The following is a 21,576-nucleotide window of genomic DNA, read 5'->3' on the forward strand; positions in this document are numbered from 1 at the left end:
GGGGGTGGGGGAGTGGGGGCCCAACGGACGCTCGGACGGTTACAGTTGGGGCTGATTGACCGGTGCGTGGTAGGAGTTAGCGGTTGGGTGGGTGATAGGGCGTGAGGCTTGCTGTGGTAAAATAATGCTTATGTAACTCATTTTCGTTATATAGAAGTTATAGTGATTAATATACAGATACTAATGTGTGTAATCACAGATACTAAGATACGTTGAATATATATAACAAATATGCATTGTATAAATCTTAGTACTTATATCAGAATATTAGAATGCTATGATTATTTGTAATTATTAACATTGTTATAAATATTAGAAACCCACAGAGGCAGGACCTGCAGCTGCGGAGAGTTGACTGCATTGTTCCAAAGCTGCAGCCCTCACTGAACAGGTAAGCTTAAGTCATTCCATCTGCCACAGCCACCATTTGGCTCCAAGTGTTTGATGGAAACCAGCGAGAGCCGGCACAGTGGCTCACTTGGTTAAACCTCCGCCCTCGGTGCTGGCACCCCATATGGGCGCCGGGTTCTAGTTCTGGTTGCCCCTCTTCCAGTCCAGCTCTCTGCTGTGGCCCGGGAGGGCAGTGCAGGATGGCCCAAGTGGTTGGGCCCTGCACCCACATGGGAGACCAGGAGGAAGCACTTGGCTCCTGGCTTTGGATCTACGCATCGCCGGCCATAGCAGCTATTTGGGGGGTGAACCAATGGAAGGAAGACCTTTTTCTCTGTCTCTCTCTCTCACTGTCTAACTCTGCCTGTCAAAAAAAAAAAAGAAAGAAAGAAAGAAAAAAAACAGTGAGTGTGCATTGCACTGAATGGGAAACAAGCCCACCTGAGTCCACCCAAAGGATAAACTCAGAAACAAGAAGGAAACAGTAGGCAAGGTGTTTATTGATACCTGGTCATTTTTAACAAAGGGTTTACTTATTTATTTATTTATTTATTTGAGGGGCAGTTTCAGAGAGAAGGAGAGATAGAAAGGTCCTCCATCTGCTGGTTCACTCTCCAAATGGCTGTAAGGCCAGAGCTGGGCCAATCTGAAACTAGCAGCCAGGAGCTTCTTCTGGGTCTCCCAGGTAGGTGCAGGGGCCCAAACGATGGGGCCATCTTCCACTGCTTTCCCAGGTGCATTAGAAGGGAGCTGGATCAGAAGTGGAGCGACCAGGACTTGAACCAGCGCCCATATGGGATGCCAGGCTGCAGATTAATCTGCACCACAGCACTGGCCCTAGGGATTCATTTTGTGACACCATCAGAATGAAGAGATATATTTCTTCTTTCATTTATTAACGTTTGTCATGAATAAAATATTGAATCCCTTTAGATGTCTCTGAAATGAAAGGATTTGTTGAGTCATAACAGATGCCAGCCAGGAAGAAAGGACTGGTCTTGGACAAGTTCCAGCAGCCCTTGGCACCAGGGGTAGCCAGCACTGGAGAGCTGTGTGTCAAATCTACACAGCTGGCATATTTCACACTGCAAGTCTGGGGAGAAGAAAGTATGCATGGCTCCCACTGAGCCTGCACTGCCTACAGATAAGAGCAGTGGACAAGCACAGAGCACATCTTTAGTATTCAAGGAGAGTGCATGACTTGGTGTTGCTGGGTGAAGAATGGAGGGGGCTTGTGGCGTAGCAGGTAAAGCCACTGCCTGTGATGCTGGCATCCCGTATGGGTGCCAGTTTGAGTCCCAGCCACTCCACTTCTGATCCAGGTCCCTACTAATGTGCCCGGGAAAGCAGTGAAGGATGGCCAAGTACTTGGGCTCCTGCACCTATGCGGGAGACCTAGCTCCGGCCGTTGTAGGTGTTTGGGGAGTGAACCAGCAGATGGAAGATCTCTTTCTCTATGTGTCTCCCTCTCTAGCTCTGTAACTCTGTCTTTCAAATAAATAATTTTTTTTTGACAGGCAGAGTGGACAGTGAGAGAGAGAGACAGAGAGAAAGGTTTTCCTTTGCCGTTGGTTCACCCTCCAATGGCCGCTGCTGCGGCGGGCGCACCGCGCCGATCCGATGGCAGGAGCCAGGAGCCAGGTGCTTTTCCTGGTCTCCCATGGGGTGCAGGGCCCAAGCACCTGGGCCATCCTCCACTGCACTCCCTGGCCACAGCAGAGAGCTGGCCTGGAAGAGGGGCAACCGGGACAGAATCCGGTGCCCTGACCGGGACTAGAACCCGGTGTGCCGGCGCCGCTAGGCGGAGGATTAGCCTAGTGAGCCGCGGCGCCGGCCCTCAAATAAATAATTTTTTTGACAGGCAGACTGGACAGTGACAGAGAGACAGAAAGAAAGCTCTTCCTTTTTGCCATTGGTTCACCCTCCAATGGCCACCGCGGCCAGTGCGCTGCGGCCAGTGCACTGCGCTAATCCGAAGCCAGGAACCAGGTACTTCTCCTGGTCTCCCATGGGGTGCAGGGCCCAAGCACCTGGGCCATCCTCCACTGCACTCCCTGGCCACAGCAGAGAGCTGGCCTGGAAGAGGGGCAACCGGGACAGAATCTGGCGCCCCGACTGGGACTAGAACCCGGGGTGCCGGCGCCGCAGGTGGAGGATTAGCCTAGTGAGCCACGGCGCTGGCCAATACATTTTTTAAAAAAAGGAAAAGTGGAAAGAACCCTTGATGCCCTGCTCCTGGGTGCTGAGTGGAGGCTTAATGCAGGTGTAGGAGTGGGGAGCAGCTTTTTCTTGCTATTTCTGTTTTGGTCCCAATCTGTTCACTGGACTGCTTTTTTTTCTTTCTCCAACCTTATAAATACATTTAGGACATCTTAGAATTGTATCAGTCTCTAGACATGAGACAAGAGAATTGTATGCCAGCCTTCTCCTACTCATTCCTAATGACAGACAGAGACAAGGAAGGACAATGAGTTCACCTGGAAGGTTTAGGATATAGCGTCTGGGTCTGGGCCTATCCGTGTCCCTGGGGAGTTTCAGACTCCCACCTTGCTGTCCCGCCCCACAGCGCTGCCCTTCAAGACTGATGCCATCTCACCTGGTGCATTCGTGTACTGCCCCCAGGGTAATCTCAGAGCACAGAGCCAGCTCCAACCACCCCCACTGGCACTCAAGTCTCTGAGTCCCATGGGCATTCAAACACGATTTTCCTTCTGGTGCACATCTTTGGGAAGAGTGGCCGGCCCCTCACTCAGAGTGAGGTTCCTGTTGTCAGGACAGGTTCAGCGATGAGGTCTTAGTGACTGGTGTTAGCCAAGAGCTCCTCTATGTGGTAGCAACAGTGCACCTGGGGTGTTTATGCTAGTAGGGGAGGGGAGGACCCAGTGGCCCATGGACAAACAGATTAAGTGTGTGTGTGTGTGTGTTAGATTACATGTGTCTTCCTACATTGTGTGCACATTTATTTGTATATGTACACTTTCCTATAAGCTCATGTATTTTGAGTCAGGTTTATTTCCACCTGAATTGTTTTTGAAACATATGTGTCTGTATGTCTGCATCTCTAGAAAAAATGTCCATGAGTTGTTACCCCCAGGATACTGAAGTGTGTCAGTGACAAGGACACAGCTACCCAGGTAAGGGAATAATTTTCAGTGAGTATTTGTTCAGTTATATGCATGTCTTTGGAGGTTTGTTCAATAGTTACATGTGTTTACATAAGTGTATATAACCAAAGATTTTTCCAAGTGCATTATTTCTACTATGTGCACCTGTAGGTCTCAACTCCCAATTGGTAAACAGAGAGCCATCTGGAAAACTCACTGCATTGCAGTGGGAGAGGACCCAGACTTTCCAAAGTCTTAGGTCTTCCCTTGTCCTGGACTTATCCATGGGCAGTGCATGTCCCCACCCACCCCTAGCAGTTGGGCTAATGCTCGTTAGCCAGGAAGAGTGGGCCCAAAGTTAGACACACTCCTTATGCATCTCCTTGGGCTAGCCCCCAACACTCACCCTCAGACCCAGTGACATGGGCCTCCCTTGTGTCCTGCTGCCCACTAGTGCTGGTTAACCAGCCACGGAATCCACAGTGCCCCAGCAAAACACGGGAGGTTTAAGACATGCAGTTTCTCGGCCGGCGCCACGGCTCACTAGGCTAATCCTCCGCCTTGTGGCCCCGGCACACCGGGTTCTAGTCCCGGTCGGGGCACCGGATTCTGTCCCGGTTGCCCCTCTTCCAGGCCAGCTCTCTGCTATGGCCAGGGAGTGCAGTGGAGGATGTCCCAAGTGCTTGGGCCCTGCACCCCATGGGAGACCAGGATAAGTACCTGGCTCCTGCCATCGGATCAGCGTGGTGCACCGGCCGCAACGTTCTGGCCGCGGTGGCCATTAGAGGGTGAACCAACGGCAAAGGAAGACCTTTCTCTCTGTCTCTCTCTCTCTCTCACTGTCCACTCTGCCTGTCAAAAAAATAAATTAAAAAAAAAAACACATGCAGTTTCCAAGACTGTGAGGTGGCCCTCCAGCCAGCCTGCTCGCTCTCTCTAGAACAAGGATGTTTGGGCAGGGTCTGGCTCTTTCACACGGTGTGGCCGTCAGGTACTTGGGCCGTTCCCTGGCTCTGGGAGGTCACCAGACACACACTTTCAGCCACACAGTGTCAGGGCTGTTCTTCCAGCCTGGTGCTGTCATAACTGCCCACAAGAAAAGCCCCGATCACAGAGAGAATGTTCTCAGAAGTGACACTGCTCCCGCCGCCTGTCTGCACCCAGTCTCTGCAGTGCCAAGGTGTTGAAGACATGGTTTTCTGCCGGCGCCGCGGCTCACTAGGCTAATCCTCCGTCTGCGGCGCCGGCACACCGGGTTCTAGTCCCGGTCGGGGTGCCGGATTCTGTCCTGGTTGCCCCTCTTCCAGGCCAGCTCTCTGCTGTGGCCCGGGAAGGCAGTGGAGGATGGCCCAAGTGCTTGGGCCCTGCACCCCATGGGAGACCAGGAGAAGCACCTGGCTCCTGGCTACGGATCAGCATGGTGCGCCGGCCACAGCGCGCCGGCCGCGGCGGCCATTGAAGGGTAAACCAACGGCAAAGGAAGACCTTTCTCTCTGTCTCTCTCTCACTGTCCACTCTGCCTGTCAAAAAATAAAAATAAAAAAAAATACATGGTTTTCCTTCTGGGGAAAATCTTCGGAAAGCACAGTCAGGTCACACTCAGAGGGAGGTCCCTGTGGTCAGGGCTGCTGCCGTGACAACACTGGTGACTGGGGTCCTGCAAGGAACCCTGGATGCCAAGGGTCTCCTTGGATGTTTATGGCCATCGTAATTGCCAGCAGCGGAAGGAAGGGACCAGTGGTCACTGACGAGAGAGAGAGGTTGTGCTTCCTTGATGTATATGTATATTGAATTTTATATGTTCATTTTTCGTAAACTATGAACCATTGGGAACCATAGTTTTATTTCTGCCTGCATTATTTCTGAGGACATATGTGTTTATGTATACCTTTGTGGTTAAAAAAAAGTCATAATCTCCCTCTCCCTAGGATAATGAAGCATCCCAGGTACAAGGATATGAGTATAAAGGTCAAATTAAAATGTTCTACATTTTATAGCACATGTGAATATTTATTCAGTTATGTCCATCTGTTTCATGACTTGTTCAGTACTTGCATATGTTTGCCTCAGTCGGTATCACTAAGTGTTTTCCTAAGAGATAAATCTTGCAGTACACTCCATGCAGACATCAGCCTTCCATTTATGAACCAAGAGACATCTGGAACCCTGGCCAGATGTGACCCTACATGTTCATGTGACCCTACATGAACAATTAGGGTCCCTAATGTGACCCTACATGAACAAGTGCACGGGAACTTGACATCTCCACCCTATGCAACAGTTAGAATAACCCTCTTCACTCGCCATTGGATGCCCTAAATTGGACGCACTCCTTACGCATCCACACGGCCCAATATGCTGCATCACAAGTCACGTTGCCCAGAAGGGATTGTAGACCAGCTGTGCATCCCGAGTGCCCCTCTGAGAGTGCAGGAGGCCTAAGACACATGGTCCCTGCTTATTCCCCAGCACCCCAGGGAGCTGGCCCTCCAGGTGGCTATGCCGTTCTCTCCAGGACAGAGGAGTTCGAGGGCAGACCATGCTTTCAAACTGTGTGTGGCATTCAGGGACTGGGGTCTCTCCCTGGCCCTTGGGAGCCCTCAACCTCCCTCTTGCTGTCCTACCTGGACAGTTGTCCCCACAGCCTGGTGCCACCTTACCCTGTGGCTATATTTGCTTCCTCCAGGGTAACCTCAGAACACAGAGTGAGGGAAAGTTCTTAGGGTAGACACCCAGCTCCAGCCAACCCCATCAGCACCCATGACTCTGGGTCCCGTGGGTTACTCTGGAAATGGCTGGTCCTTCTGGTACATACGATTCCAAAGTGTGCCCGGCTTCCTACTGAGAACAGGCTCCCTTTTGGTCAGGGTGGTTCAGGGACATTTCCCTGGTGATGGTGTCAGCCAAAGGCTCTTGGTGTTTATGCCCCAGATTGACTGTAGTGGAGAGGAGAGCCCAGTGAGCTATGGACAAGGACATTGTGTATATGCCATTTGTATGTGTCTGCCTTTGTTGTCTGTATATTTAATTTGCATATGCACACTTTCTTGTTATAAACTTAAGTATTTGGAAACTGAAGGTTTACTTCAATCTCTATTACTTACTTCTGTTATATATATGTTTATATATTCCCTTGTATATACATTTTTGAAATAATGATATTAATAAATTCTTCCCTCCTAGAATGTTGAAGTATCCCAGACACAACAGCACCATCACACAGGTACAGGAACAATTTCCTACATTCCTAGACTAGTGTGATAGTGACATTGTACACACGTCTTTGGGGGATCCTCAAAGTTTATGTACATTGATTTAATTGGATGTAGCCTAGGATTACTCCAAGAGCATTATTTTGGCTACAAACACCCCAAGGATTCAACCTCCCATTGATGAGCCAAGACACATCTTGAGCTCTGCATGGATGGAGGCTACAGGGACTTTTGGCTGACCCAAACCCCTGATGCTGGACTAGACATTGGCCTTGTGTGGGGGTGCTTGGCTCCCCACTGCAACAGTTGGGGTACCCTCTTCTTCCCACAGTGGAGGCTTCAAATCAGACACAGTTCTTTACAACAACATGGGGAGGTCCAACACTTACCTCTGACCTGGTCACATGGTCTCTCACATCCTGTGTTACCCACAGGTGAGGTACCCCAGATCTGGGTCCTGAAGCCCCCTCCAGAGGTGGGGAGGGCTAAGCATGTTGTCTCCAAGCAAGACAGGTAGCTGGGCCTCCAGGTGGACTGGTCCATCTCTAGGGCAGGGAAGTCTGGGGAGACCCAACGATCCTATCTTATGGCCCCCATGGTTGCCAGTGGGGAGAGATTTAAGTGTCTGTGCGTGTTCCACTGTGTGTTTCTCTGAGTTGTGTGTATATTGAACTCACTTATGTCCAGTTTTTCCATAAACTCAAACTGTCTTGTAATCTTAGGAATTCAATAGGAATAAAATCACTAATTAATAAAAAAATTACTGTAGTTTAAACCAGATTTTTCTGAAATGAGATTGATATAAAGTGAAAATTATTAAATTCAAATGACACAAAAATAAGTAGAAAAACATTGATTTTTTAATTTGTGACTCAAATAAACCAGAAGAAACTCAGACCTAATGATCCTATGAATGAAATAGGGACCAACAGAGAAAGGGCAACCAGTAACTCAGGGAAGCATTTTGTAGACACACGATAGAAATAACTCCATGAGCTCCAGGATTCTGACACTGCCTCTCTGTATAAAGGGAATGAATCTAGATTTGGGAACTTAGGGGCTGTTGTCCTCCATAACAGGACTTCTACTGATTAAGAATAATCAGGTCAGACTGATTGAGAGGGGAGGTTCATGAAACAATGAACTACAGAGGCAGGAGATTAGGTGTTGTATTATTTAGCATTGCGCAGAAACAACTGAGAAAGCAGGGTGAGGCGAGACAGGCATTTCTGAATGCTGTTGCTCATTCAGAATTTCCAAAACCTAATTTTCTGTAAAAAGGATGACAACAACATATTGATGGATCATACAAGGGTACCAGAGGGAGAATCAGTAATCGAAACAAAGAAGGAACCACGCCACACATGAACAGACTCCGATCTTGGTGTCCTTTGTGTGTGGAGCAGAGTCGTTTTCAGGATGAAGGAAAAATCACCAAGACAATGGTACCAAGTGTGAAGGGACATCATTACTAAGAATCAGGGAAACTCAGAAATGGATGGGCAGGACACAGGAAAGAAGAAGGAAAACAGGGGAAAATAACATCAGCCTTGAAATGCAAACCACAAGAAACACAGGAACGGACTGTGCCTTAGAAGAAGCAGAAGGTGGCATAAAGGGAAATACTGTTAAGAATAGGAAGTTTACTGAAGATTTTAGAACACGAGAGGGAAATACCAAAGGTGAATCCATGCATGTGTATGAATGGGATTCCTGGAAGAGGGAACCAATGCAGTGATCCAGACTAATAATTAGAATTCAGACTTCTTCTGCTATGAAGTATACTCCCAGACTACTTCACAGAATCCTGGGTCTGACTTTGAGTGACTGATGTCACTGATACTCTAGTAGTAGCATCTGTGAATTAAAAGAAAATGTGTTCATGCATCTAGAGTTCAAGGATGAGCGGCACAGGAGGAAATGAAAATGAGACTCTCACCAGTCTTGTAGAGACAGAGAGTCTGGGTCAGGGGAATAAAAATGTATTTAAGATACTCAAGAAGATGGACAGAAAGAGGGCGGAGCCAAGATGGCAGAATAGTGAGGGCGCGCACCGATAGTCCGGGAAAATTTAGTTTAATAAAAGAGGAGTTATGGTAGCCTCAGAAAAAAGAACCAGGAAAATGTTGCAGAGGAAACTCTTCTGGATCAAGTGGCTGTGAATCGGAGGACCTACTGGGAGAACAAGGTCGCCCACCGCGGGGAAGCCAAGCCGCGGGACCGAGCCGCGGAAGCCGCAGGGTCTGCGCGCCAGTGCTCGAAGGGGAGTGCATGCCACACAGACAACAGCGGGGAGATTTGGGACGTCCAGGGCTCCGAGTCCACACATCGGCGCTAGAAGGGGAGGTGAGCTCAATAACCCGAGACATTGGTGGGGAAACGGGGGTCAGAATCTAGAGGGGGGCCGGAAAGTGCAGCAAACTCACTACCGGAAAGAAGGAAAAAAGCTTGGGGGTTTCTCTTTCCCCTAACCTTGGAAAGGTTGCAAGGCTGCAAGGCTTGAAGAATTCACAAGAGACAAAGCACAGGCCCCCTCTCTGGATTTACATATCAATGGGGGAGAGCTAAGGAACTGAGTCACTACAATTCAGTAGCCTAGGCAACCCAGTGGGAGTCCAAAGGAGCCTAAACAGACTCTGTGGGTAGAAGCCAGAGACTGGAAGCTAAATACCATCAGTTCTGCCATGCCTTGCGGTGTTACTTGCCCCTGAATAAACAAAATAAATAAATAAATAAATAAATAAATAGAGAGAGATTTACCACGCATAACCTGAGGGTGTCACCTTTGCACACCCTTAACCAGGAAGAACCAAGCAGAGCTCTCAGGCCGCACCCATCTCAAGCCTCCAAGGCTCCTCCAACAGCAGGCAGTCCACTTAACAGGGACATAGTATAAAATAAAAAAAAAAACGCACAGTGATGAAAGAAGAATTAACTATGCCGAGTAACAAACACAGAAATCGAGGGAACAAGATCAACCATGACACTATGATGCCTCCAAATAAACAAAACACCCCAAACCAAGATTATGAAGATGATGAGATAGAAGAAATGCAAGATATGGATTTCAAAAAATTTATGATAAGAACATTGAGAAGTTTTCAAAAGCAAATCCTTGAACTACAGAAATACTTAATGGACAAGATTGAAAATCTCTCTCGTGAAAATGAAATTTTAAGGAAGAATCAAAATGAAACTCAGAAACTAGTAGAACAGGAAAGTGTGATAGTGAAGAGAAATGAAGAGCTCAATAGATCAAATGACAAACACATTAGAAAGCCTTAAAAACAGAATGGGTGAAGAAGAAGAGAGAATATCGGACTTAGAAGATAGAGCACAGGAAAACATACAGTCAAACCAAAGAAAAGAAGAGGAAATTAGAAATCTAAAAAATATTGTTGGGAATCTACAGGATACTATTAAAAAAACCAACATTCGAGTTCTAGGAGTTCCTGAAGGCATGGAGAGAGAGAAAGGATTAGAAGGCCTTTTTAGTGAGATACTAGCAGAGAACTTCCCAGGTTTGGAGAAGGACAGAGACATCCTAGTACAGGAAGCTCATAGAACCCCCAATAACCATGACCAAAAGAGATCCTCACCACGACACATGGTAATTAAACTTACCACAGTGAAACATAAAGAAAAGATCCTAAAATGTGCAAGAGAGAAACGTCAGATTACTCTCAGAGGATCTCCAATCAGACTCACAGCAGACTTCTCATCAGAAACACTACAGGCTAGGAGGGAATGGCGAGACATAGCACAGGTGCTAAGAGAGAAAAATTGCCAGCCCAGAATATTATATCCTGCAAAGCTCTCATTTGTGAATGAAGGTGAAATAAAGACCTTTCACAGCAAACAGAAATTGAAAGACTTTGTGGCCACTCGCCCGGCCCTGCAAAAGATACTTAAAGATGTGCTACACTCAGAAACACAGAAACATGGCCATCAATATGAAAGAAGGGAAAGGAAGAACACCTACCAGTAAAAGAGCATGGGAAGCTCAAAGCATATACTAGAAAATATTTCCGGGAAAATGGCAGGGCAAAGTTACTACGTATCAATAGTCACATTGAACATTAATGGTCTGAATTCTTCAGTTAAAAGACACTGTTTGGCTGACTGGCTCAAAGAACACAACCCAACGATTTGTTGCCTACAAGAAACACATCTCTCTAACAAAGAGGCATGCAGACTGAAAGTGAAAGGTTGGAAAAAGATATCCCATGCCAACAGAAACCAAAAAAAAGCAGGTGTAGCCATATTAATATCAGACAAAATAAACTTTAATACAAAAACTGTTAAGAGAGACAAAGAGGGACACTATATAATGATTAAGGGTTCAATTCAACAGGAAGATGTAACTATTATAAATGTATATGCACCTAATTACAGGGCACCGGTCTATTTAAAAGATATGTTAAGGGACTTAAAGGGAGATTTAGATTCCAATACAATAGTACTGGGGGACTTCAATACTCTACTCTCAGAAATAGATCATCCGGACAGAAGATCAACAAGGAAACAGCAGATTTAATTGACACTATTGCCCAAATGGATCTAACAGATATCTACAGAACTTTCAACCCTACATCTACAGACTTCACATTCTTCTCAGCAGTGCATGGAACCTTCTCTAGGATTGATCACATACTAGGCCATAAAGCAAGTCTCAGCAAATTTAAAAGAATTAGAATCATACCATGCAGCTTCTCAGACCACAGCGGAATGAAGCTGGAAATTAGCAACTCAGGAAACCCCAGAAAGTATGCAAACACATGGAGACTGAACAACATGCTCCTGAATGAACACTGGGTCATTCAAGAAATCAAAAGAGAAATCAAAAACTTTCTGGAAGTAAATGAAGACAACAACACAACATATCAAAACTTATGGGATACAGCAAAAGCAGTATTGAGAGGCAAATTTATAGCAATAGGTGCCTATATCAAGAAATTGGAAAGGTACCAAATAAATGAGCGTTCAGCGCATCTCAAGGACCTAGAAAAACTGCAGCAAACCAAACCCAAATCTAGTAGGAGAAGAGAAATAATTAAAACCAGAGAAGAAATTAACAGGATTGAATCCAAAAAAAAACTACAAATAATCAGCCTAGCGAGAAGCTGGTTTTTTGAAAAAATAAACAAAATTGACACCCCATTGGCCCAACTAACTAAAAAAAGAAGAGAAAAGACCCAAATCAATAAAATCAGAGATGAAAAAGGAAACCTAACAACAGACACCACAGAAATAAAAAGAATCATCAGAAATTACTACAAGGACCTGTATGCCAGCAAACAGGAAAACCTATCAGAAATGGATAGATTCCTGGACACATGCAATCTACCAAAATTGAACCATGAAGACAGAAAACCTAAATAGACCCATAACTGAAACAGAAATTGAAACAGTAATTAAGGCCCTCCCAACAAAGAAAAGCCCAGGACCAGATGGATTCACTGCTGAATTCTACCAGACATTTAAAGAAGAACTAACTCCAATTCTTCTCAAACTATTCAGAACAATCGAAGAAGAGGGAATCCTCCCAAATTCTCTCTATGAAGCCAGCATCACCTTAATCCCTAAGCCAGAGAAAGATGCAGCACTGAAAGAAAATTACAGACCAATATCCCTGATGAACATAGACGCAAAAATCCTCAATAAAATTCTGGCCAATAGAGTACAACAACACATCAGAAAGATCATCCACCCAGACCAAGTGGGATTCATCCCTGGTATGCAGGGATGGTTCAACATTCGCAAATCAATCAATGTGATTCACCACATTAACAGACTGCAGAAGAAAAACCATATGATTATCTCAATTGATGCAGAGAAAGCATTTGATAAAATTCAACACCCTTTCATGATGAAAACTCTAAGCAAATTGGGTATAGAAGGAACATTCCTCAATATAATCAAAGCAATTTATAAAAAACCCACAGCCAGCATCCTATTGAATGGGGAAAAGTTGGAAGCATTTCCACTGAAATCTGGCACCAGGCAGGGATGCCCACTCTCACCACTGCTATTTAACATAGTTCTGGAAGTTTTAGCCAGAGCCATCAGACAAGAAAAAGAAATCAAAGGAATACAAATTGAGAAGGAAGAAGTCAAACTATCCCTCTTTGCAGACGATATGATTCTGTACTTAGAGGATCCAAAGAACTCTACTAAGAGACTATTGGAACTCATAGAGGAGTTTGGCAAAGTGGCAGGATATAAAATCAATGCACAAAAATCAACAGCCTTTGTATACACAAGCAATGCCATGACTGAGAAAGAACTGCTAAGATCAATCCCATTCACAATAGCTACAAAAACAATCAAATACCTTGGAATAAACTTAACCAAGGACGTTAAAGATCTCTACAATGAGAATTACAAAATCTTAAAGAAAGAAATAGAAGAGGATACCAAAAAATGGAAAATTCTTCCATGCTCATGGATTGGAAGAATCAACATCATCAAAATGTCCATTCTCCCAAAAGCAATTTAAAGATTCAATACAATCCCAATCAAGATACCAAAGACATTCTTCTCAGATCTAGAAAAAATGATGCTGAAATTCATATGGAGGCACAAGAGACCTCGAATAGCTAAAGCAATCTTGTACAACAAAAACAAAACCGGAGGCATCACAATACCAGATTTCAGGACATACTACAGGGCAGTTGTAATCAAAACAGCATGGTACTGGTACAGAAACAGATGGATAGACCAATGGAACAGAATAGAAACACCAGAAATCAACCCAAACATCTACAGCCAACTTATATTTGACCAAGGATCTAAAACCAATCCCTGGAGTAAGGACAGTCTATTTAATAAATGGTGCTGGGAAAACTGGATTTCCACATGCAGAAGCATGAAGCAAGACCCCTACCTTACACCTTACACAAAAATCCACTCAACATGGATTAAAGACCTAAATCTACGACCTGACACCATCAAGTTACTAGAGAACATTGGAGAAACCCTTCAAGATATTGGCACAGGCAAAGAATTTCTGGAAAAGACCCGGGAGGCACAGGCAGTCAAAGCCAAAATCAACTATTGGGATTGCATCAAATTGAGAAGTTTCTGTACTGCAAAAGAAACAGTCAGGAGAGTGAAGAGACAACCGAAAGAATGGGAAAAAATATTTGCAAACTATGCAACAGATAAAGGGTTAATAACCAGAATCTACAAAGAGATCAAGAAACTCCACAAAAACAAAACCAACAACCCACTTAAGAGATGGGCCAACCACCTCAATAGACATTTTTCAAAAGAGGAAATCCAAATGGCCAACAGGCACATGAAAAAATGTTCAAGGTCGCTAGCAATCAGGGAAATGCAAATCAAAACCACAATGAGGTTTCACCTCACCCCGGTTAGAATGGCTCACATTCAGAAATCTACCAACAACAGATGCTGGCGAGGATGTGGGGAAAAAGGGACACTAACCCACTGTTGGTGGGAATGCAAACTGGTCAAGCCACTATGGAAGTCAGTCTGGAGATTCCGCAGAAACCTGAATATAACCCTACCGTTCGACCCAGCCATCCCACTCCTTGGAATTTACCCAAAGGAATTTAAATTGACAAACAAAAAAGCAGTCTGCACCCTAATGTTTATTGCAGCTCAATTCACAATAGCCAAGACCTGGAACCAACCTAAATGCCCATCAACGGTAGACTGGATAAAGAAATTATGGGATATGTATTCTTTAGAATACTATACCGCAGTAAGAAACAACGAAATCCAGTCATTTGCAACAAAATGGAGGAATCTGGAACACATCATGCTGAGTGAAGTAAGCCAGTCCCAAAGGGACAAATACCATATGTTCTCCCTGATCGGTGACAACTGACCAAACACCAAAAAGGAAACCTGTTGAAGTGAAATGGACACTATGAGAAATGGTGACTTGATCAGCATAGCCCTGACTGTTAATGAACAACTTAATACATTATCCCTCTTAGTAGTTTTTTTGTCTGTTCTACTTAATGTGACTGGTTTAATTCTGTAATTATCACACAGTTATTATTAAGTGTTGAAAATTAACTGAAATGTGATCCCTGTTAAACATAAGAGTGGGAATAAGAGAGGGAAGAGATGTATAATTTGGGACATGCTCAAGCTGCCTTGCCCCAAACGGTAGAGTTAGAAACATACCAGGGGATTCCAATTCAATCCCATCAAGGTGGCATGTACCAATGCCATCTCACTATTCCAAGTGATCAATTTCAGTTCACAATTGATCATAATGAAAGGACTAAGAGTCAAAGGGACACATAAACAAGTCTAGTACCTGCTAACACTAACCGATAGAATAAAGGGGAGAGTGATCCAACATGGGAAGTGAGATACTCAGCAGACTCATAGAATGGCAGATGTCCTAAATAGCACTCTGGCCTCAGAATCAGCCCTAAAGGCATTCGGATCTGGCTGAAAAGCCCATGAGAGTATTTCAGGCATGGAAAGCCAAGACACTCTGGCAAAAAGATCTCTGTGAGTGAGATACCAGTGGAAAGAACAGGTCTTCAAAGAAGGAGGTACCTTTCTCTGAAGGGAGGAGAGAACCTCCACTATGAATATGACCTTGTCTAAACAAGATAAGAGTCAGAGAACTCAAAAGGCTTCCATAGCCTTGGAATCTCATGACTGGAGCATAGGGAGATTACTGATGCCGTAAACAGGAGTGTCAATTTGTAAAGTCAACACCAGGAGTCACTGTGCACTTACTCCTCATGTAGGATCTCTGTCCTTAATGTGCTGTACATTGAGGCTTAATGCTATAACGAGTACTCAAACAGTATATTTCACTTTGGGTTTCTATTGGGGTGCAAACTGTTGAAATCTTTACTTAATGTATACTAAACTGATCTTCTGTAAAAAAAAAAAGAAATTATCAATTCCCAACTTGACTCTCACTGGGATTAAACATGACAATAGGTCTGATCTGATTTCATCATCATTTAAAAAATCATCTATTATTTTTCACTTTATGTTTCTGCATGGGAGCAAACTGTTGAAATCTTTACTTAATGTATACTAAGCTGATCTTCTGTATATTAAGATAATCGAAAATGAATCTTGATGTGAATGGAAGGGGAGAGGGAGTGGGAAAGGGGGGGCTTGTGGGTGGGAGGGACAGTATGGGGGGGAAGCCATTGTAATCCATAAGTCGTACTTGGGAAATTTATATTCATTAAATAAAAGTTAAAAAAAAGAGAGAGAGAGAGACAGAAAGATGGGCTAGAACTGTAACCTCGCTGTTTGGATCAATACTTTAAAATAAAAGATACAGGAGAAAGAAAAAAAATAATCAAGAAGAGAAAGGATAAGTCAGGAATTTTGTGCCAACCAAGCTGACGTTAGGTGAAAAATGCTTTGGCGTCCAGGTGGTCATGAGAGGTCTTGGGTGAGATGGACCTCATGGTCCCTTCCAGAGGAGGAGCAGACATGAGACAACACAACCACTAGGAAGTCATTGCTGCAGCAGAGATTGAAAAGACCATGCCTGGCAGTGACTTTCAGTGGAGACCACATATTTCCGGTTCCTTTCCAGAGAGTGCTGGTGAGGGCACTCACTAGGTGACTGCTCCCGGACCCTTTGAACTTCTACCTTTGCTAAGCTTGTTTTCCTACACTGTGCTTTATTAGACAAAACCATATGAAACCAACTGGTGCTCGGTGATGATTTAATATCAGAGCTCACAGAGGACTGGTGAGGAGGGCCGTGGCTGCTGTTGTGTCTCCTCCTGTGTGGTTCAAGCTTCCAATGGTGTGGGAAGCTCCAGCTCCTCTGGTCCAAGGACTCCACACTGCAGACTTCCGAGCAGCTGAAGATGTCTGCAAGAAAGACACAGGAGCAGGGGTCAGTGGGGGGACAGGGATGCAGCAGGGGTGTGGGCAGTGGGGTGGGAATACAGCACTCACAGGGCTCCTGATCTCAGGATCTCCCGAACTCAGCAGCAGTCAGGGTCCTGGTCACTGAGGCCCATTTGCTAGGGCGAATTCCCCCAGGCATTCATGGGACAGCCTTCAGGGAGGAGACCCCTTAAACTGTGAACTTGATGCACAGGAAAGGGCAAGTCTCTCGGGCCCTGGGATTCTCTCTCTCTCTCTCTCTCTCTCTCTCTCTCTCTCTCTCTCATTTACTAAATATAAATTTCCAAAGTACAACTTTAGGATTGTAGCGGCTTTTTTCCCCCATAAACTCCCTCCCACCGCAACCATCCTATCTCCCACTCCCTCTCCCATCCCACTCACATCAAGATTCATTTTCAATTATCTTTATATACAGAAGATCAGTTTAGTATATACTAAGTAAAGATTTCAACATTTTGCACCCACACAGAAACACAAAGTATAGAGCACTGTTTGAGTACCAGTTATACCGTTAATTCACATGGCACAACACATTAAGGACAGAGATCTGACATGAGGAGTAAGTGCACAGTGACACCTGTTGTTGGTCTAACAATTGACACTCTTATTTATGATGTCAGTAATCACCCAAGGCTCTTGTCATGAGCTGCCAACGCTATGGAATCCTTTTTTTTTTTTTGTACAGGTAGAGTTAGACAGTGATTGAGAGAGACAGAGAGAAAGGTCTTCCTTCCGTTGGTTAACCCCCCAAATGGGTGCTATGGCCAATGTGCTGCAGCCGGCTTGTTGCGCCGATCCTAAGCCAGGAGACAACTTCCTCCTGGTTGCCCATGCGGGTGCAGGGCCCAAGCATTTGGGCCATCCTCCACTGCCTTCCCAGGCCACAGCAGAGAGCTGCACTGAAAGAGGAGCAACTGGGACAGAATCCAGTGCGGCAACCGGGACTAGAACCTGGGGTTCCAGCGCCACAGGCAGAGGATTAGCCTAGTGAGCCACGGCGCTGGCCTGGGAGCCTCTTGAGTTCGCCAGCTCCCATCTTGTTTAGACAAGGCCATAGTCAAAGTGGAAGTTCTCTCCTCCCTTCAGAGAAAGGTACCTCTTTCTTTGATGGCCTGTTCTTTCCGCTGGGATCTCACTCACAGAGATCTTTTATTTAGGTCATTTGTTTTTTCCCTGAGTGTCTTGGCTTTCCATGCCGGAAATACTCTCATGGGCTCTTCAGCCAGATCCGAATGCCTTAAGGGCTGAACTGAGGCCAAAGCACTGTTTAAAACATCTGCCATTCTGTGAGTCTGCTGTGTATCCCGCTTCTCATGTTGGATCGTTCTCTCCCTTTTTTATTCTATCAGTTAGTATTAGCAGACACTAGTCTTGTTTATGTGTCCCTTTGACTATTAATCCTATCATTATGATCAATTATGAACTGAAGCTGATCACTTTGACTAGTGAGATGGCATTGGTACATGCCACCTTGATGGGATTGAATTGGAATCCCCTGGTATGTTTCTAGCTCTACCATTAGGGGTAAGTCTGATTGTGCGTGTGCCAAACTGTACATCTCCTCCCTCTCTTATTCCACTCTTATATTTAATGGGGATCACTTTTCAGTTAAATTTCAACACTTTAGAATAATTGTGTGTTAATTAAGGAGTTCATCCAATGGTACTAAATAGAACAAAAAAAATACTAAAAGGAATAAAGTAGTAAGTTGTTCCTCGACAGTCAGGACAAGGGCTGATCAAGTCACTGTTTCTCATAGTGTCCATTTCACTTCAACAGGTTTCCTTTTAGGTGCTCAGTTAGTTGTCACCAATCAGGGAGAACGTATGATATTTGTCCCTTTGGGACTGGCTTATTTCACTCAGCTTGATATTTGCCAGATTCCTCCATTTTGTTGCAAATGACCAGATTTCATTTTTTTTACTGCTGTATAGTATTCTATAGAGTACATGTCCCATAATTTCTTTATCCAGTCTACTGTTGATGGGCATTTAGGTCGATTCCATGTCTTAGCTATTGTGAATTGAGCTGCAATAAACATTGAGGTGCAGACAGCTCTTTTATTTGCCAATTTAGTATCCTTTGGGTAAATTCCAAGGAGAGGATTGGCTGGATTGTATGGTAGGGTTATATTCAGGTTTCTGAGGAATCTCCACACTGGCTTCCACAGAGGCTTTACCAGTTTGCGTTCCCACCAAGAGTGGATTAGTGTCCCTTTTTCCCCACTTATTCAGCAGCATCTGTTTTTGGTAGATTTGTGTAAGTAAGCCGTTCTAACCTGGTCCTGGGATTAAAAAGCCAAGGCCTACTCCCCTGGGTCTGATGACACAGGGTGGGGCCGTGATCCTGCCCAGTCTGACCTCACCCTCAGGATCCAGGATCCAGCCTGTGACCCACATGTTAACTACAGACAACTTCCCCAGCTCATCGGTTTCCTTCCCTAATCCTGCAGAACTTCAGAAAAGAGATGAAAGAAGAAATCACTTACTCCCAGATCGCTGCTCCCGAGGGAATGTTCGGATGCAGCCACATAGCCTTCCATGTGCACCAGAGCAGGGGTGTTGAGGTTGCCAGAGAGAAGGAAAGGGGAGAGTTAGACTTGAGGTGAGGACTCGGATGCCTGCTGCTGGTTGGATGATGTAGGCCAACCTTGGACCCCATGTCTATATCCCTATCCCAGGGCCTAGATGGCTTCACCTCTGTAATAAGTGAGAGGATCTCTGAACTTTGCCTTCTTCTTAATGCCTCAGATTCCCATCACTGTGCCTAAGAAGTGTCACCTTGTTCCTCCATAGGTAGCCACTGGGTCGATGTATGCAACTCATTGTTTTCCATCCCTCCTGTTTCCCTTCCTCTATTTTGTCTCATAACTCTTCTCCATTTCCTTTGTCCTTGTCATCTTCTACCAATCACATTATTGTCTGATATGGGAGCTCTGGAGGCCAAGATAAAGATATACTGCCACCTGGGGCTGGCATTGTGGTGCAGCAGGTTCAAGCGCCACCTGTGGGGACCCCTCCATGGGATCACTGGTTGGTGTCCCTGCTCCTCCACTTCTGATCCAGTTCCCTGCTAAAGTGCCTCAGAAAGCAGTGTAGGATGTCTCGTGCTTGGGCCCTGCCAGCTGTTTGGGAGACTCTGATGGAGTTTTGGACTCCTGATTTGGCCTGGCCCAACCTGCTCATTGAGGTTCTATGGGGACTGAGCCAGTGGATGGAAGATTTCTCTCTGATTTTCCCTCTTTGTCTATAACTCTGCCTTTCAAGAAGTAGATAAATCTTTAAAAAACATATTGCAACGCACAGCAATACATCTATAGATCACTTACATGGGGAACAAGTGTCATGGATGCTTGTTGGGCCTTGGAAAGGTAATGAGGGCCAACCCCATATGTCTGGGGTAACCTCATGGAGTTTGGAAATATTGAATCATCACAAGAATCCCATGTTTCCTGATCCACTTGAAAAGATGACCCCAAGAGGAGAGGAAATTTAATTTGTTCAAATTCTGGTAGTCGGCCAAGGAGGCAACAGGGTGTCCACAGCAGGTGTATTCTTGGCCATATCAATAAATGGGACTTGCTAGGGTTTTCACTGAGCAGTGGGAGGACTGGGAAGTAGGACATTGGCAGGCCTGAGGACAGGGAACGTGCTAGGCATGACTGGAGGGGGAACAGGCTGTGTTTGAAGCAGTGCATCTGAGGGGAACAGTGATGCCCAGTCCTGCTGCCCAGAGGCCCTCCACTGAGCCCAGTGCATTCCAGGAGATGAGGTCAGCAGGACCGCGTGTGTGTCCAGCCCAGGATCCCCTAACACACATCCTCTGGGCAGCCTGTACAGCTATGCAGCGTCTCCAGTAGCAGCTGGATAATGGCCTGTCACACAGTCTACTCCAAACACTAGACTTGGATGAGATGTGGAAGCCAAGATGAACCCAGAGTAATGCTTGGCCCTCACAGCTCTAAGATGCTGGGGTCTCCCCAGTCAGCCCAGAGAAAGTATTCTTTAACTCAACTGACCCTGAGGGTGTGGGGGGTGGGTGCTCTTCTTCCTTCTGCCCTGAGCTGAGGATGAAGCAAGGAGCCCTTACTGAGACACAATGGCAGCACCTTGCTCTTTGACCTGCACCCTTGTAAGAAAGAAATTTCTGTTCCTGATTAGTTACAGAGTCTCAGGTATTACGTTGTGGCCAGAAATGGACGAAGACTTTGGTCAGTGCAAAACACAGACATCTCTTGTGTTCAATTCGAAGGTAGTGCTGTCCTGTCACAATGCAGTGGATTTGATCTTTGCAATGGAAAAGCCGGGGGTGGTCAGTATTAAAGAAAATGTAAAGTTTTAAATAGTAAAGCAAGAAATGATAAAAAGTTCTATTGCTCCAATCCCATGGGCATAAAACCTCTTCCTACTCTATAATTAATATAAAAAAGAACAAATCAGACGTCTACATACAATGTCTTTTTTCTTCCTCTGTTCCTATGTCCTCTCAGGAGTCCAAAGCAGCAGATAACCCAAGCATTGCCCTAATTTGACCCTCTGGTCTTTGTGGGTGTTGCTCCTACCTGAAGAGACTTCATCGTCACTGTTATAGTCCGAAACGCTCTGCAAGACCCAATCTTGAGAGACACAAACACAGACAGTAAGTGTTCACAGAGAGTCTCACCCGTTCCTTCCCTGGATTGCTCAGCATGACCCTGCCCCTTCTCTGTGCTCTCAGCCCCTTCCTGGGCTCTGTGGACCTGACCTTCAGGCAGACATTGACCACAGCTTCAAGCCTTCCAGGGAGGGAGAGGAGGTGACGGCAGCACCTCTCAACGTCTCACTTTCCCTAGTGCACTGAAATACGATGCTTCCAGCCTGCATCTGAAACCCCTCACTTTTTTATATACATATTCCTGTAACCATGCAGCAATACCTCTGTGATTGTTTTTTTATAGAGAACTGATAGTGGCTTCAGAAGAACATAACTAGAGTAATACACACAAACTGCCA

At 45.4% G+C, this 21,576-nt stretch overlaps 1 long non-coding RNA gene across 2 annotated transcripts; it reads left to right on the forward strand.

Moving 5' to 3' along the window:
* The first annotated feature begins 314 nt into the window (after positions 1 to 314).
* On the forward strand, positions 315 to 21,218 carry LOC149121268 (uncharacterized). Of its 2 annotated transcripts, XR_016224355.1 has the most exons (4): positions 315 to 391; positions 3,456 to 3,524; positions 6,678 to 6,717; positions 21,075 to 21,218. It is a non-coding gene; the product is annotated as an uncharacterized LOC149121268 (long non-coding RNA). The 2 variants fall into 2 exon arrangements; XR_016224356.1 differs by lacking the exon at positions 6,678 to 6,717.
* The last annotated feature ends 358 nt before the right edge of the window (positions 21,219 to 21,576 follow it).

This window comes from Oryctolagus cuniculus, chromosome 17 (assembly GCF_051225735.1).
Source record: "Oryctolagus cuniculus isolate XC-2025 breed Fujian yellow rabbit chromosome 17, ASM5122573v1, whole genome shotgun sequence".
NCBI classification, from domain to species: Eukaryota; Metazoa; Chordata; class Mammalia; order Lagomorpha; family Leporidae; genus Oryctolagus; species Oryctolagus cuniculus.